Consider the following 17453-nt stretch of genomic DNA (forward strand, 5'->3'; position numbering starts at 1 on the left):
TAGGGGGTGTCTATGTAACTAGCTGGTGGGAGGAGCTATAAACTAGCTGGGTGTTAGGGGCAGTGATAGGGGAATGTCTATGTAACTAGCTAGGTGCTGTTAGGGGCAGTGGTAGAGGTGTCTATGTAACCAGCTGGGTGTTGTTATCACTGTAATCGTACTGACCCAGTGAATAAAGTTATCATGTTATTTATGCTTAAAAATGAACGCCACAAAAAATTATATTGTAAAAATTCATTTTTTCCCAACTCCCTCCCAGTAAGAGTTAAAAAAAGTTAATCAGAAAGTTATGTGTACCCCAAAACGGCACCGTCCGAACAGATGTCCGCATCTGTTCCACAATTTTACTGAACGGATGCGGACTCGTTCATTTCGCCACAAAAAATTGGCATGTCTATCATAAGGCTGTCCGTGTGCGTTGCGCAAAATGCAGAACTCACTCCGTCGGTATACATGTTTTGCAGGTTGTCTGAATGAGCCCTTATGCAAACTAGGTGCTTCAGAGACTTAATTTGCACATGTGCAGTTGATCTAGGGAGGTTCTCCACGCTAAGATCTGCATTGCACAACAAATGGCCTGATCCGGAAGAGAAGATGCTTGGCTTTGCTGATCTAAAAACAAAGGCAAGGGTTTTCTCATCTGAGAGGAGACTGATATCATTGGTGCTTGAGCCGTGCAGATTTCAGCAGGGAGAGCTCTCCCTGCTCTGAGATCTGCACTGCGCAAACACTAGGGATGTCCGTTCCCTCAGACTGATGTCATCAGCGCTTGTGCAGTGCAGATTTCAGCAAGGAGAGTGTCAAATCAACTGAGCATGCACTGATGAAGCCTTGCGAGCGACAGATTTCAGGGCTAGGCATCTGGACAGTGAGGATGTCTGTCCCTGTCAATCAGGTCATGTGGGTGGCCATGGGGTAAAAGAGGTGAATCGGTGTTCCAAGGGCCTAGGCCAGCGCATCGGTGCTCTGATCACTTCATTTACATGAGAATACAAGTAATTTTTTTTTCTGCAACAGTGCATCAGATTGCAGCAATTGAAGGCTTATTTAATTCACCATGGTCAACCCTACCAGGTGGTATGCTTGGTTTAATAGGGTTGATTATAGTGCCAGACACTCTTTAAAGAGGACCTTTCACCTGGATATCCTTAATCTAATTATTATCCTACCTTATAGGGGTTCTTTTTTCCAAAGAACCCCCTCGTTCGTCAGCTGTGGTCCCTGTATATTTTGGCGCCTCATACGCTAATGAAGTGACTCGGTTATACTAGGCGTCAGTGTCGGACTGGGGTACCTAGAGCCCACCAGTAAAATGTATTTTAGGGGCCCACCATACGGATACATTCAAATATAATAAATAATCTAACAAGTTTGTTATATGACTATAAGCTGGTTGAGGTGCTGTAACTGAATACAGGTCCTTCTCCAAAGATTAGCATATTGTGATAAAGTTCATTATTTCTGTAATGTACTGATAAACATTAGACTTTCATATATTTTAGATTCATTACACACAACTGAAGTAGTTCAAGCCTTTTATTGTTTTAATATTGATGATTTTGGCATACAGCTCATGAAAACCCAAAATTCCTATCTAAAAAAGTTAGCATATTTCATCCGACCAATAAAAGAAAAGTGTTTTTAATACAAAAAAAGTCAACCTTCAAATAATTATGTTCAGTTATGCACTCAATACTTGGTCGGGAATCCTTTTGCAGAAATCACTGCTTCAATGCAGCGTGGCATGGAGGCAATCAGCCTGTGGCACTGCTGAGGTGTTATGGAGGCCCAGGATGCTTCGATAGCGGCCTTAGGCTCATCCAGAGTGTTGGGTCTTGCATCTCTCAACTTTCTCTTCCCAATATCCCACAGATTCTCTATGGGGTTCAGGTCAGGAGAGTTGGCAGGCCAATTGAGCACAGTAATACCATGGTCAGTAAACCATTTACCAGTGGTTTTGGCACTGTGAGCAGGTGCCAGGTCGTGCTGAAAAATGACATCTTCATCTCCATAAATCTTTTCAGCAGATGGAAGCATGAAGTGCTCCAAAATCTCCTGATAGCTAGCTGCATTGACCCTGCCCTTGATAAAACACAGTGGACCAACACCAGCAGCTGACATGGCACCCCAGACCATCACTGACTGTGGGTACTTGACACTGGACTTCAGGCATTTTGGCATTTCCCTCTCCCCAGTCTTCCTGCAGACTCTGGCACCTTGATTTCCGAATGACATGCAACAGTCCAGTGCTGCTTCTCTGTAGCCCAGGTCAGGCGCTTCTGCCGCTGTTTCTGGTTCAAAAGTGGCTTGACCTGGGGAATGCGGCACCTGTAGCCCATTTCCTGCACACGCCTGTACACGGTGGCTCTGGATGTTTCTATTCCAGACTCAGTCCACTGCTTCCGCAGGTCCCCCAAGGTCTGGAATCGGTCCTTCTCCACAATCTTCCTCAGGGTCCGGTCACCTCTTCTCGTTGTGCAGCGTTTCCTGCCACACTTTTTCCTTCCCACAGACTTCCCACTGAGGTGCCTTGATACAGCACTCTGGGAACAGCCTATTCGTTCAGAAATGTATTTCTGTGTCTTACCCTCTTGCTTGAGGGTGTCAATGATGGCCTTCTGGACAGCAGTCAGGTCGGCAGTCTTACCCATGATTGCGGTTTTGAGTAATGAACCAGGCTGGGAGTTTTTAAAAGCCTCAGGAATCTTTTGCAGGTGTTTAGAGTTAATTAGTTGATACAGATGATTAGGTTAATAGCTCGTTTAGAGAACCTTTTCAGGATATGCTAATTTTTTTAGATAGGAAATTTGGGTTTTCATGAGCTGTATGCCAAAATCATCAATATTAAAACAATAAAAGGCTTGAACTACTTCAGTTGTGTGTAATGAATCTAAAATATATGAAAAGTCTAATGTTTATCAGTACATTACAGAAAATAATGAACTTTATCGAGAAATGCTAATGTTTTTAGAAGGACCTGTATATGTATGTAGTGCAGTAAGTTTAATGTGTTATGTGCCACTTGTGCAGGGGGTGGGAGACTAGGGGCCCACCTTGCTCAGGGGCCCACCGGGGGTTTCCCCTGTACCCCCTGTGGGCCAGTCCGAGCCTGCTAGGCGTGGACTTGTATTTCTCCTGGGCGCGGTTATCTTCTCTCTGGCTGCGAGCGCATCCAATCAGAGCGCCCTGCTATTAGCCAGGGAGAAGGAGCTCAAGTTCTCGCGGGAGAAGGAGCTGCGATTCTCGTGAGAACTTGAGCTCCTTCTCCCTGGCTAATAGCGGGGCGCTCTGATTGGATGCGCTCGCAGCCAGAGAGAAGATAACCGCGCCCAGGAGAAATACAAGTCCACGCCTAGTATAACAGAGTCGCTTCATTAGCGTATGAGGCGCCAAAAGATACGGGGACCACAGCGGACGAACGGGGGGGGGGGGGGGGGGGGTTCTGTAGAAGGAAAAAAAAAGTGCGGGCCGCGTTATAAGGTAGGATATAGATTAAGGATATCCAGGTGAAAGGTCCTCTTTAAGTGACTCTTTATATTTTAGATGAGAGAAAGAAATACAATATTGTCCCGTACACGTGGGCTGTAGAAGGCTAGGGTCACATCTGTATTTCCGGTTTCCTGCTCTGTCTTGGGGTACGGCCACACGGTCAGGTTTCTTGATGCTGTTTTGGAAGCCAAAATCAGAAGTGGATCATAAAATTAGAGAAAGTATTGAGGACAGATATGACTTCTCCTCTTTTATGATTCACTTTTTGGCCTTCAAAACCGGACTGTGTGGTTGTGCCCTTAGGACTGCAGTGCTGGATCAGCGCCTGCCAGCCCCATTCCTGGGGTTCATCATTTCAGTAGGGGACACCAATGCTGCCCTCTGTGGTACTTTCTCCAGTGTGGAATGCCTAGTGGTGCCTGCCAGGCAGATATAAAGCCCTGCTAGTGTGCTGAAGCGGGGGAAATAAAGCGTTCCCCTCTCACAGTGGATGCGGTTCAGTCTCGGTGGTTTCCGTCAGCGCTCGGCTTCGCCATCATGCGTCACTTCGGGAGTTTCCGGGATCGCTCGGCTCTCGCTCTCGGCTAGCTGCATAATGGCAGCTCCTGGGAGCCTCGGCGTGTGAAGGCAGGACAAGAACAGAGGAGCAGGGGAAAGGCCATGCACCAGGACTGGCGAGAGTGGCACAGAGCGGTAAGACGGGGCGAAGCTGGCACTGGGCTGCACAGCTCCGTATGCGGGCAGGGCATTAGGGGTTATGGTTACTATGCTCAAAGTTCCAGGGGAGAGTAGAAGGCGAGAGACGGCAACTAGTGGAGGAGCTCCGTGCCAGCTCAGCCCGGGCCTGCACACACGTGCGGGCACTGGAGCCGAGCTTTGTCTCTGGGCGCCCGATGTGCAGGGCGACATGTTCCGAGGAGGCCAGGAATGTGGGCGCAGTACGTCACATGTACGTATTCACAAGGCGCAGGTAATTGTGCGGCATCTGAGCCGCCTGGGCCTTGCTGGGCTCCTCAGTAAGCCTTGTGCCACACAAAAAGGGCTTGCCAACCCCTTGAAATCGCCTTGTGCCCTTAATTGTTTCAGACACAGGGGCACCTGAACGTGTCATTGTGTTCCACAGTCTGTTCACACATTAGTGTGTGTGTGTATATATATATATATATATATATATATATATATATATTTTTTTTTTTTAAATTTTTACTGACCAAAGTAGTGACATGCAATGCTACTTTGCCCATTTAAGTCTATGGGTCGGTGAAAAGTCACTAATACAGCGCAGACATCCCAACCTGCAAAAACTCATTTCCGGGAGGTTTTCTTATTTTTTTTTTCTTTCACAAACAAAAACAGGTTTTACTAACCTGTCAATCATTAAGGTGCCCAAGCAGGGGAGGTCTATGGATGCATGGTGCCCGGCCGCACGCATCGCCATTCGTGCCCAGCGTCGCCTTCTACTCCTCAGTGCCGCCTCTCCCTCCCTCCCCCTTTTGAGATCCTGCGCGTGTGCACATGCTCAGCCTGATGCGCCGTTGTGGACTGCTGGCATCGGCTTCTTCCTGCACTGTGCGCACGCGCCGAGAAGGGGACACAGGTTTACTGCGAGTAAACCTTTCTGGGATATATTGTTTCACATGCGGGCGTCAGGGAGCCGCTATCTAATAGCGGGAGACTCCCTGAACGTCCGGGAGACTTGAGATCCCTGACAGCGCATAGGGCATCCGCGTTTGGTCTATTTTTCGCTCGTAGGAGATGCTGTGGGAAATTAACTTTCAGCTTAGCATTGTCCGTGGAATACGATGACATGCGCACCAAACACGATCCTTCCCAGACGTGCGCAGACGACTTTTCTTTTCTTCTCCTGGCCGGCCGCGCGCTTAAAGGGGTTTTCTCAACAGGCTATTTGATACTTACCTGGTCCCGGCGCGCCATCCACTTCCTGGTTTCGGCACTCTGCAGGGGGCAGGCTCCATCTTCATTGATGTCTTCTCCCGGCCGGGCCGTGCGCTGTACTGAACGCGCACGCCACTGGCCAGGAAGAAGTCACCAGGGCGCATGCGCGGACTCGGCGTGCGCGTTCAGTACAGCGCGCGGCCCGGCCGGGAGAAGACATCAATGAAGATGGAGCCTGCCCCCTGCCGAGTGCCGAAACCAGGAAGTGGACGGCGCGCCGGGACCGCTACTTTCACACTAGTGTTCGATCGGATCCGTTCTGAACGGATCCGATCGTAATAATGCAGACGGAGGCTCCGTTCAGAACGGATCCGTCTGCATTATATTAGCTAAAAAAAGCTAAGTGTGAAAATAGCCTCGGACGGATCCGTCCAGACTTTCAATGTAAAGTCAATGGGGGACGGATCCGCTTGAAGATTGAGCCATATTGTGGCATCTTCAAACGGATCCGTCCCCATTGACTTACATTGTAAGTCTGGACGGATCCGCACGCCTCCGCACGGCCAGGCGGACACCCGAACGCTGCAAGCAGCGTTCAGCTGTCCGCCTGTCCGTGCGGAGGCGAGCGGAGCGGAGGCTGAACGCCGCCAGACTGATGCAGTCTGAGCGGATCCGCTCCATTCAGACTGCATCAGGGCTGGACGGCTGCGTTCGGGTCCGCTCGTGAGCTCCTTCAAACGGAGCTCACGAGCGGACCAGCGAACGCTAGTGTGAAAGGAGCCTTAGGCTCCTTTCACACTAGCGTTCGCTGGTCCGCTCGTGAGCTAAGTATCAAATAGCCTGTTGAGAAAACCCCTTTAATCCCTTCCAGACGAAGGCATTTTTCCCCTTCCTGACCAGACCTAATTTTCTAATCTGCCCAGTGTCACTTTACTGGAACACTGTTACTTATCCAGGGCATTCTGAGACTGTTTTCTCGTGACACATTGTACTTCATTAGTAACAAAAATCCAGGGCAAAAATGATACTTCAAGTCAAGAGTCTTTTTGTATTGATTTCCTCTTATAAATGAAAGCTTTTTATATTAAATAAATCCATATGTAATATTTGAGTGTGCCCCGGATTTGTTACTATTGGTGTGGCACCTCACTATTACATGTCGAGAAGTGCTGGTAATTTCTTCCGCTACATCAAGCTTCATGTCAATGTACTATTTTTCAAATTTTAATTTCTCTACTTTTAAGCCACAGTGTTGCCGCAAAAAATAGTTATTAACATTCACCATTCACAATTAATTATTTTGGGACATTAAAAGACTTGGGCCCCTTTCACACGGGCAAGAATTGTGCGTGCGATGCGTGAGGTGAACGCATGCACTCGCACTGAATCCAGACCTATTCACTTCAATGGGGCTGTGCAGATGAGCGGTGATTTTCACGCATCGCTTGTGCGTTGCATGAAAATCGCAGCATTTTCTATATTCTGCGTTTTTCACGCAACACAGGAAAATCGCAAGCATCCGCAAGCAAGTGCGGATGCAGTACAATTTTAACGGATGTTTGCTTGGAGATGATAGGGATGAGCAACCCCAGACCCCATTAATTTGTATTCACTGTATTATTTTCCCTTTATAACGTGGTTAGACGGGAAAATAATAGCATTCTTAATACAGAATGCTTAGTAAAATGTGGCTTGAGGGGTTAAAAAATGAACTCGCCTTATCCACTTGATCGTGCAGCCGGCATCGTCTTCTTTCTTCTTCTTTCAGGACCTGAAAAAGGACCTTTGATGTAATCACGCTCACCACGTAGTGAGCGCGGTGAGGTCAGCGCAGGTCCTGCTGAATGAAGATAGAAGATTCAAAAACCAACTTTTTTTTAGGACCAGTTCAATTTTTAAGTAACTTTGAGGGGCTTAAATAATAGAAACGACCAATAAATGACCCCCTCAAATTATTAAAAATTGATTTTAGAAACTTTGTTGACCCTTTAAGTCAGGGATATCCAACATGCCGCCCTCCAGCCATTGCAAAACTACAACTTTCATCATGCCCGGACAGTCTACAGCTATCAGGGCATGCTGGGAGTTGTAGTTTTGCAGCAGTTGGAGGCATGCAGGTTGGACATCCCTGTTTTAGGTGCTCCACAGGAATTACCTGTTACATGTGCACTTGACAGCTGAAGACATCTTTGTTGGTCCCATGTTCCTATGTGCCCACATTACTGACAATGCCTGGCCCTGTCAATCAAAGCAGAGAGAATGCAGCAGTTGCAGAGAGAGCAGAGACTCGCGTATGAACACAGGACCAGCACAGATGCCTTCAGCTGCCAAGCGAACATACAACCGGTCAGCCAGTGTCATAAGTACAAATCTGCTGACAGATGCCCTTTTAAAGCAAAAAGGAGGATGACATTTAATTTAACTTTTTGCAGATTTTCCATTTTAATTTTTTTTTCCTGTAAGGCTACTTTCACTCTCACGTTTTGTGCGGATCCGTCATGGACGTATGCGTTCAGATAATACAACCGTCTGCATCCGTTCAGAATGGATCCGTTTGTATTATCTTTAACATGGCCAAGACGGATCCGTCTTGAAGACCATTGAAAGTCAATGGAGGACGGATCCGTTTTCTATTGTGTCATAGAAAACGGATCCGTCCCCATTGACTTACATTGTGTGCCAGGGCGGATCCGTCTCCAGAATGGAGACTGAACTGATGCATTTTGAGCAGATCCTTTTCCATTCAGAATGCAAACTGATCTGTTTTGGACCGCTTGTGAGAGCCCTGAACGGATGTCACAAACTGCAAGCCAAAACGCCAGTGTGAAAGTAGCCTAACACAAGGATTAAAAAGCCAAACAATGTTCGACAGAGGGTAAGGGGTTAGCTGAAAGTGAAGCTTTGTGGGAAAAGTTGAGGGTCTAAGTTGTGTCATTTTGCCCCAAAATCTCTCTAAGGCCTCTTTCACACTTGCGTTGTCCGGATCCGGCGTGTACTCCACTTGCCGGAATTACACGCCGGATCCGGAAAAACGCAAGTGAACTGAAAGCATTTGAAGACGGATCCGTCTTCAAAATGCGTTCAGTGTTACTATGGCAGCCAGGACGCTATTAAAGTCCTGGTTGCCATAGTAGGAGCGGGGGAGCAGTATACTTACAGTCCGCGTGGCTCCCGGGGCGCTCCAGAGTGACGTCGGAGCGCCCCATGCGCATGGATGACGTACCATGCGATCACGTCATCCATGCGCCTGGGGCGCCCTGACGTCACTCTGGAGCACCCCGGGAGCCGCACAGATGGTAAGTATGCTGCTCCCCCGCTCGCCGCTACACTTTACCATGGCTGCCAGGACTTTAGCGTCCCGGCAGCCATGGTAACCATTCAGAAAAAGCTAAACGTCGGATCCGGCAATGCGCCGAAACGACGTTTAGCTTAAGGCCGGATCCGGATCAATGCCTTTCAATGGGCATTAATTCCGGATCCGGCCTTGCGGCAAGTGTTCAGGATTTTTGACCGGAGAAAAAAGCGCAGCATGCTGCGGTATTTTCTCCGGCCAAAAAACGTTCCGTTCCTGAACTGAAGACATCCTGATGCATCCTGAACGGATTTCACTCCATTCAGAATGCATTAGGATAATCCTGATCAGGATTCTTCCGGCATAGAGCCCCGACGACGGAACTCTATGCCGGAAGAAAAGAACGCAGGTGTGAAAGAGCCCTAAGCCAACCAATAGTTGATACAGAGTCAGAGAAAGGTGTCTATCCCTGCACCAAATTTATTGTCCAGCCTGAGCCCCTGGGATAAATCTGGTGCAGGTCTATGAAGTCCACGGGATTAGTAAATCTGGTTTGTAGAACTTGTTAGAGAAACCAATGGGGAGATTTATTAAACTGGTGTAAAGTAGAACTGGCTTAGTTGCCCATAGCAACCAATCCAATTCCACCTTTCATTTTCCAAAGGAGCTGTTAAAAATGAAAGGTGGAATCTGATAACTAAGCCAGTTCTACTTTACACCAGTTTGATAAATCGCCCCCAAAAGGGCTGCGATCAGGTCACTGGAAAATGGCGTTTAGCCGTGTGGCAGAGATGAACAATCCTTTTTATTGTATTCTAGACCGGGCAGAGGGGGGATGCTCCTGCTGCTGCCCAACTCGGGACAGTAAGGAGGGTGGACATGTCTGATGAAGGCCTAGGGGTGGGTGATATGGCCTAAAATCTATATTGTGATATAATTTTAAGCATATGCGATATATATCGCAATATATTTTATACTTCGGGAGGTGGGGGTTAAATTATTATTATTATTTTTTTATTAGCCTCCTTAGGGGCTAGAACCCTTGTCCTATGCACCCTAATAGAGCTCTATTATGGTGACTAGGACCTCACACTCTCCCTGCTGCCCTGTGCATAGTACACACAGCAGCAGGGAGCTTACCATGGCAGCCAGAACTTGAGTAGCGTCCTGGCTGCCATTGTTAACCGATCGGAGCCCCGCGACTGCTGGGGCTCCGATCAGAAGCTGCCACCCTGGGGCCACTGCCACCAATGCTTTAATCGTGTGGAGGGGGGGGGGGGGGGGGGCGCAATTAATATAATACTTAGAAGAGGGGGGAGTAGAAGGGTGAGGCTGTGGCCACTGTGCCACTAATGAATATAGTTAATATGCCTGAATACAAACACAGCCTGCATGTGCCGGCCATATCCCATACTTGGCCTCTATTACTGTGCGCCGTGATCCGCTGCAATTAACCCCTCAGGACCTCTCTGTTCTCATTGGTGGTGCAGTGGCTATAGTCCCACCCCTTCCTCCTGCTCTGTTCCCCTTGGTGATCAGCAGCAGCCGCACACAGTGGGGACTCCCTCCTTCTCCACTGTGTCGGCTCAGGAGAATATGGTGTGTGCCGAGAGTGGCACATGCCATGTTCTACCACGATATAAACAAAATCTCTATCGTTGGCCCCTAGACTTCTTATACATCTCATACACTCCCATAAGTTAAGACCTTATTGTCATTGTAATTATACAACAAGATTTGTTTCGGGGCTCACAGTTATCAGCATTTTCCCGGAGCAGTATAAAAAGACTTAAGTTTCATATACAGAACCGTATCCATAAAGTGCATAATGTGCAAAAGTTATAACCGCAACCTCTCAATCATTATAACCCCCCACTCATAACCAATCCCAGATTTAGTACATCCATACCTCCCCTTAACATCACTCTTATGTGTTTGTGTATTCATGCAAAAAAGAACATGAAGAAACAGTAGTATTAACTGACACCACCGCCCTAAGGCCCCTTTCACACGAGCGAGTTTTCCGCGCGGGTGCAATGCGTGACATGAACGCATTGCACCCGCACTGAATCCTGACCCATTCATTTCATGGGTCTGTGTACATGAGCGCTGTTTTTCACGCATCAGTTCTGCGCTGCGTGAAAATCGCAGCATGTTCTATATTCATGCGTTTTTCACGCAGCTCTGGCCCCATAGTAGTGAATGGGGCTGCATGAAAAACGCATTGCATCCGCAAGCAAGTGCAGATGTGATGCGTTTTTCACTGATGGTTACTAAGAGATGTTGTTTGTAAACCTTCAGTTTTTTATCATGCGCATGAAAAACGCATTGCAAATCGCAGACAAAACTGATTTGAACTTGCTTGCAAAATAGTGCGAGTTTCACTGAACGCATCCAGACCTAATCCGACATGCTTTTGTGAAAGAGGCCTTAGGGGGGGGGGGATGGAACCTGTTCCTCAATCTATTCTTTATTATTATTATTTTTTTTTTTTTTAACCCCTTCCAGACCTAGCTCTGCTGAAAGTGATTTCCTGACCAGTACATGTTTGAGCGGGCCCGATCATCAGTAAGGGCAGTGCTGTTTCTGGCAGCCAGGCCTCCCTTAATAGCACTGCGACCTCTCAGCTGTGTTGACATGGTGCTCCTGGGAGCATACACACATGTGGTATTGCCATAATCGTACTGACCTGGAGAATTAGGCTCCAGTCACACGTCCACAATTTCATTCCGCATATTGCGGAACGGAATTGCAGACCCATTCATTCCTATGGGGCGGACCGCACATTGCCGCTTTCCGTGTTTTGCGGATCCGTGGATCCGCAAAACACATTCCGGACGTGTGAATGGAGCCTTAAAGTAACAGGTCACTTTTACTGTATAGGGAACGCCATAAAAATAAAACTAGGGCTGAAACGATTACTCGATTGAATCTAGTAATTAAACCCAAAAAAATCCTTGATGGAATTTTTTTGCATCGTGGATTAGTTTGTGCCATGTTACCACTGAGCGGGAGTGAAGCACTTGCTATTACTCACCTGCTCTGTGGTCACCCGCTGGACCGTACTGCCCTGCACTGTATCCTGAAACATCGTCAGGTCATAGTGCGTGCTTACGTGCACTATGACCCAACGCTGTGTAACGTCAGGACGACAGTGTAGCGAGCAGAGAATAAGATAGAGGAACTGGGGAGCGGCACCCCTACAGGAAAGGTATGTACTGGCGCTGGGGACATGGCTAGGAGGGGGAGATGGTGGCACTAGGGGGGGGGGAACCTAATGGCATGTGAGGGGGCAGCTGGTGGCACGGGGAGGGGGGGTCTGATGAGTTTTTATAAAGAATGCACACGGCTGTGTTCTGCGGCCGTGAACGGTCTGTGGTATGCCGGCCTGGATTCCTGTTGACAGTAGGAGCGCACAGCGCCATTGGTTGCTATGACGCCGTGCACTTCATGCTGCCGCTGCACTACAGTGATGCACTCGTATGATCTATACGAGTGTATTACTATAGTGCAGTGGTGGCATGAAGCGCACGGCTGGATGCATTTAGCACCCCAACCTGTCCTTGGGATGAGGCTGCAGGCTGGACAATGGTATCATAGAAGGTTCCATCGTGAGGCTTTCCTTTCAGGGGACTCGCTTGATCCTATAGCAGGGTGCTAGAGTAGGATTTAGTAGGGCAAATATCAGGCTCAGTACCATGTTACCCACACCATGGTTCTGTCTGTGTATTTAACGATACGTGTTTTTTTTTTTCACATGACATATTGAAGGGGTTATCCAGGAATTTGATATTGATGACTTATCCTCAGGATAGGTCATCAGTGTCAAATTGGTGAGAATTCCCACACCCAGAACCCCCGCCAGTCAGCTGTACAAAGAGGCCACCACCCTCTCCAGACACTCGCTTCACAGCTTACCAAGCACATTCACTTGAATGGGACTGAGCTGTGCCTAGGTCATGTGACTGATGTAGAAAGAGGTCTAAGCACTCATGGAGTTCTGCGACCTCTCCAAACGAGTCAGATCCCTGCTAATCTCATATTGATAACCTGTCCTGAGGATAGGCTGGAGTTGGCCGCCATCTTCTATATTTCCTTATAGTTGTCCACTTAAACTAATTTTTTATGACTTATGTTATTTACAGTCACATTTTTAGACATCTGTGAACTTTGAAGATACTGGCATGATCCATCCTTGTTAGAGATGTGGATGGGAAACACAATGGAGAAAGATTAGACACATGGAGATTACGATCCCTCCCTTATTATTGCATGGAGACCACCAGGGCTGCAGTAAACGAATATTTTAGTAATCGAGTATTCTATCGATTATTTTTTACGGTTAATCGAGTAATCTAATAAGAAAAACCTTCTTAAAATAACTTTATAAAAACAATATTTTTATTTCTTACAGTGGTATAGCAAATAATTGCACACACCTAAGGCTAGTTTCACACTAGCGTTCGTTGGTCCGCTCGTGAGCTCCGTTTGAAGGGGCTCACGAGCGGAGCAGAACGCTTCCGTCCAGCCCTGATGCAGTCTGAATGGATGCGGATCCGCTCAGACTGCATCAGTCTGGCGGCGTTCAGCCTCCGCTCCGCTCGCCTCCGCACGGACAGGCGGACAGCTGAACGCTGCTTGCAGCGTTCAGCTGTCCGCCTGGCCGTGCGGAGGCGTGCGGATCCGTCCAGACTTACAATGTAAGTCAATGGGAACGGATCCGCTTGAAGATGACACCATATGGCTCAATCTTCAAACGGATCCGTCCCCCATTGACTTTACATTGAAAGTCTGAACGGATCCGCTCAGGCTACTTTCGGACTTAGAAATTTTTCTAAGTTATTAATGCAGACGGATCCGTACTGAACGGAGCCTCCGTCTGCATTAATATGATCGGATCCGTTCAGAACGGATCCGATCAAGCGCTAGTGTGAAAGTAGCCTAAGGCTTATTTCACAGCTGCCATATACATTGTCAGAAAAACAGCCAGAATGTACCATATCGGGTATGTCTGGATACTGCTGGCTGCTGCAGCAATTGACTGTAATGGGGTCCGCTTTGGATGATACCCAGCATGTATGCCGAAACATGGCATTGGACCACATATTATAGTCAATGAGAGCATATAGCTGGCTGTATCCAGCTATACCCAATACTGTACAGTCCAGCAGGCTGTTCTTCTGCCAGAATGTGTATCTAAGGCTATGTTGTGAACTCTGTCAGTCTGTTCCGGTGGAGGAACAGACTGCCGGAGTTCACTGGCTGCCATGATGTCCCCCTTCCCCAATGCCTCTATGCCAGTAATGGCGAACCTTTTAGAGACCGAGTGCCCAAACTGCAACCCAAAACCCACTTATTTATCGCAAAGTGTCAACACAGCAATTTAATAAATCTTGCATGTAATTTATCATTTAGCTATAATATCCTGCCTACATTCAATGTACTGCCTATAGTGCTCCCTGCGCTGACGAATGGCAGGGAAAGTCTAAGGCCTATTAATACACCATAGACTTTTTCCGGGGTGCAGGTGCCGTCTCTGGCACCCGTGCCATAGGTTTGCCACCACTGCTCTATGCCATCCACTATGTCCCCCACTCCCCGAGATCAACCCCTCCATGCCAAATCACAGGTGCCCCCATTAACCCCTCTCCCACCCCGCCAATAACTTTATATATGCAAAATCACAGGTTCCCCTCTCCTCGCCCGCCAGCCAGCTAATAACTTTATACACGCCATTGCCAAATCACACGTGCCCCCATTTCCTCCCCCCGCCACTAGTGCTGTTAACTTTATACTTGCATTTCCTGGCAGTGCAGCGGACACATGGAGTCTGCAGGAGATGTGTTTTCATCCCAGCATGCACTGGGCCAGCGCGCTGACAATGTGTGAACGCACTGCCGAGTCGGGAAGCCACACGCTCCGTGGTAATGTGATTTTTTTGCCTCGATTTCATTGATTTAAATTGATGGATCATTTCAGCCCTAGTGACCTTCCCTATAATAAAATGATGGCTCATAAAGAGTGTCTTTCCGTTCTGGCCCACTGAAGGCGGCTCGAACGAGGGCCTAATGGGGCATATGGAGAGGAGTTGCCTTATTCGGTGGGCTGTATACTGTATAAGCATATGTGAGGTTACAGGACACCATCTGCTTGTCTGTGCTGCAGCATTTCTGTAGGTATAATATATCAGCATGTCTTGTGAAGTAGGTCATCTGTGGGTGTAGAAGTCTGGAATGTGCGCTAATGTATGGGTGCATCTCCCTTCTATACAAAGATTGCTAGGCTGGAGCTGGCGCAACCAAACTGTCAATTACTATTTTCTGGTAATCTCTCCAATCTTTCAAAGAGACCAGTTTCTCTAGGAGAATGATGCCCATGCCCTCACCTCCAACTAATCTTATGCAGGAGAACTCTAATTTGATATGCAGGGCATCCATTGCTGGAGGGTTTCCATATTGTGACTATTGTTTCCCAGCAGTAGAAGTATTCACATCAGCTAGGCATCCAGTACTTGTGCAGTATACGCTGTATTATGATTGGCTATATTTATATGGAGTGTCACCCCCCCCCCCGGATAAGGACTTTATATACTGTATAGTAAACTTGCCATAGATTTCTGTCTGTGAATGTGTGTGCTTCCTTGTCCTTGGCTGAAGGTGGTACGAGATGACTAGCTAGGGGAAAAAAGTAGTGTAAGGCCTCTTCCAAACTTTGTGTTTGATTGGTGTTTCCCATCAGTGATTGTGACCCAGAAGAAGAGCCTACAGAAGTAGAAAGATGAAGGGGTATAAAAGCCACTCGCCTTGGGGCGCTGGGACAGGCGCACAGCAACCCAAAGTGCCAAATCAGGGTCCTTGGCGCTGCTGTTTTACCAGACAAAAATCAGTTTGAAGAGGATCAAAAAAAAACAAAACTGAGGGGAGATCTAATAACTATGTATACATATATCCGGGGTCAGTACAGAGATCTCTCCCATCATCTATTTATCCCCAGGACTGTGACGAGGGGACATCCTCTGCGTCTGGAGGAAAGAAGGTTTGTACACAAACATAGAAGAGGATTCTTTACGGTAAGAGCAGTGAGACTATGGAGCTCTCTGCCTGAGGAGGTGGTGATGGTGAGTACAATAAAGGAATTCAAGAGGGGACTTGACGTATTTATGGAGTGTAATAATATTACAGGCTATAGCTACTAGAGAGGGGTCGTTGATCCAGGGAGGTTCTGATTGGAGTCGGGAAGTAATTTTTTTTCCCCCCTTAACCTCTTCAGGACACATGACGTACCGGTACGTCATGATGCCCTGGTACTTAAGGACACATGACGTACCGGTACGTCATGTGTTGTTTCGATCACTGCCGCCCGGCTGGCAGTGATCGGAACAAGGTGCCTGCACAAATCATTGAGCAGGCACCTAGGCTAAATGCGCGGGGGGGTCCCGTGACCCCCCCCATGTCGGCGATCGCAACAAACCGAAGGTCAATTCAGACCTGCGGTTTGATGCGCTTTTTGCCGTTTCTGATCCCTGCGGTCCCTGACCGCGGGGATCAGAAACTTTACAATGCCCAGAATATATATGTTATTCCTCCCCCTGCACCCCTGAATGATATTATGTGGGCGGGTGGTGCAGGGGGAGGGTTGCGGGCGGTGCGGGAGGCGGGCGGTGCGGCAGGCGGGATCGCGATCCCCCGCCCGCCTCCCATTGCGTAATCGTTGGTGTAGAGTGGGTATACCAGGGTGCCAGCACATTGCTGGCACCCTGGTATAAACGGCTGACATCGTTGATGCAATGTCAGCCGTTTAACCCTTTCCATACAGAGGTCCGTACGGACCGCTGTATGGAAAAGGTTAACAGCGCAGGGAGCTCCCTCCCTCTCCGATCGGGGGGCTGCTGTGCCTTTGCAGCCCCCCGATGGGAGAGGGAGAGAGCTCCCAGACAGCCCCCCGACACCCCAGTCCTTACCCTTCCCCGTCTGCGAAGTTGTGGCAGACGGGGAAGGTTCCCATGGCAACAGGACGCCTGCTCAGGCGTCCTGCTGTCCATGGTGCTGAACAGATCTGTGCTGAAAGCATAGATCTGTTCAGTGTAAGTAAAATACAGTGCAGTACCCTATATAGAGTACAGTACTGTATTATATAGACATCAGACCCACTGGATCTTCAAGAACCAAGTGGGTCTGGGTAAAAAAAAAAGTTAAAAAAAGTGAAAAAAAAGTAAAAATCAAAAAACACATTTATCACTGATTAAAAATGAAAAAAATTAAATTCCCTACACATGTTTGGTATCGCCGCGTCCATAACGACCTGATCTATAAAACGGTAATGTTACTTTACCCGAACGGTGAACGCCATAAAAATAAAAAATTAAAAACTATGATAAAATAGAAATTTTGCCCACCTTACTTCCCAAAAAAAGGTAATAAAAGTGATCAAAAAAGTTGCATGTACGCCAAAATTGTAACAATCAAACCGTCATCTCATCCCGCAAAAAATGAGACCCTACTTAAGATAATCGCCCAAAAACTGAAAAAACTATGGCTCTTAGACTATGAAAACACTAAAACATCATTTTTTTTGTTTCAAAAATGAAATCATTGTGTAAAACTTACATAAATAAAAAAAAGTATACATATTGGGTATTGCCGCGTCCGTATGGACCGGCTCTATAAAAATATCACATGACCTAACCCCTCAGGTGACCATCGTAAAAAAATAAAAATAAAAACGGTGTAAAAAAAGCAATTTTTGGTCATCTTACATCACAAAAAGTGCAATAGCA

At 47.6% G+C, this 17453-nt stretch overlaps 1 protein-coding gene across 1 annotated transcript in view; it reads left to right on the forward strand.

Annotated features, from left to right (window-relative positions):
• The first annotated feature begins 4052 nt into the window (after positions 1-4052).
• PIK3R2 (phosphoinositide-3-kinase regulatory subunit 2) overlaps positions 4053-17453 on the forward strand; it is a 67103-nt gene continuing 53702 nt past the window's right edge. The window contains exon 1 of the mRNA XM_044305655.1: positions 4053-4182. The gene's annotated coding sequence lies outside the window, so the exon portion shown is untranslated. The remainder of the gene's footprint in view (positions 4183-17453) is intronic.

The sequence above is a fragment of the Bufo gargarizans genome, chromosome 1 (assembly GCF_014858855.1).
Source record: "Bufo gargarizans isolate SCDJY-AF-19 chromosome 1, ASM1485885v1, whole genome shotgun sequence".
In the NCBI taxonomy this organism is placed as follows: domain Eukaryota; kingdom Metazoa; phylum Chordata; class Amphibia; order Anura; family Bufonidae; genus Bufo; species Bufo gargarizans.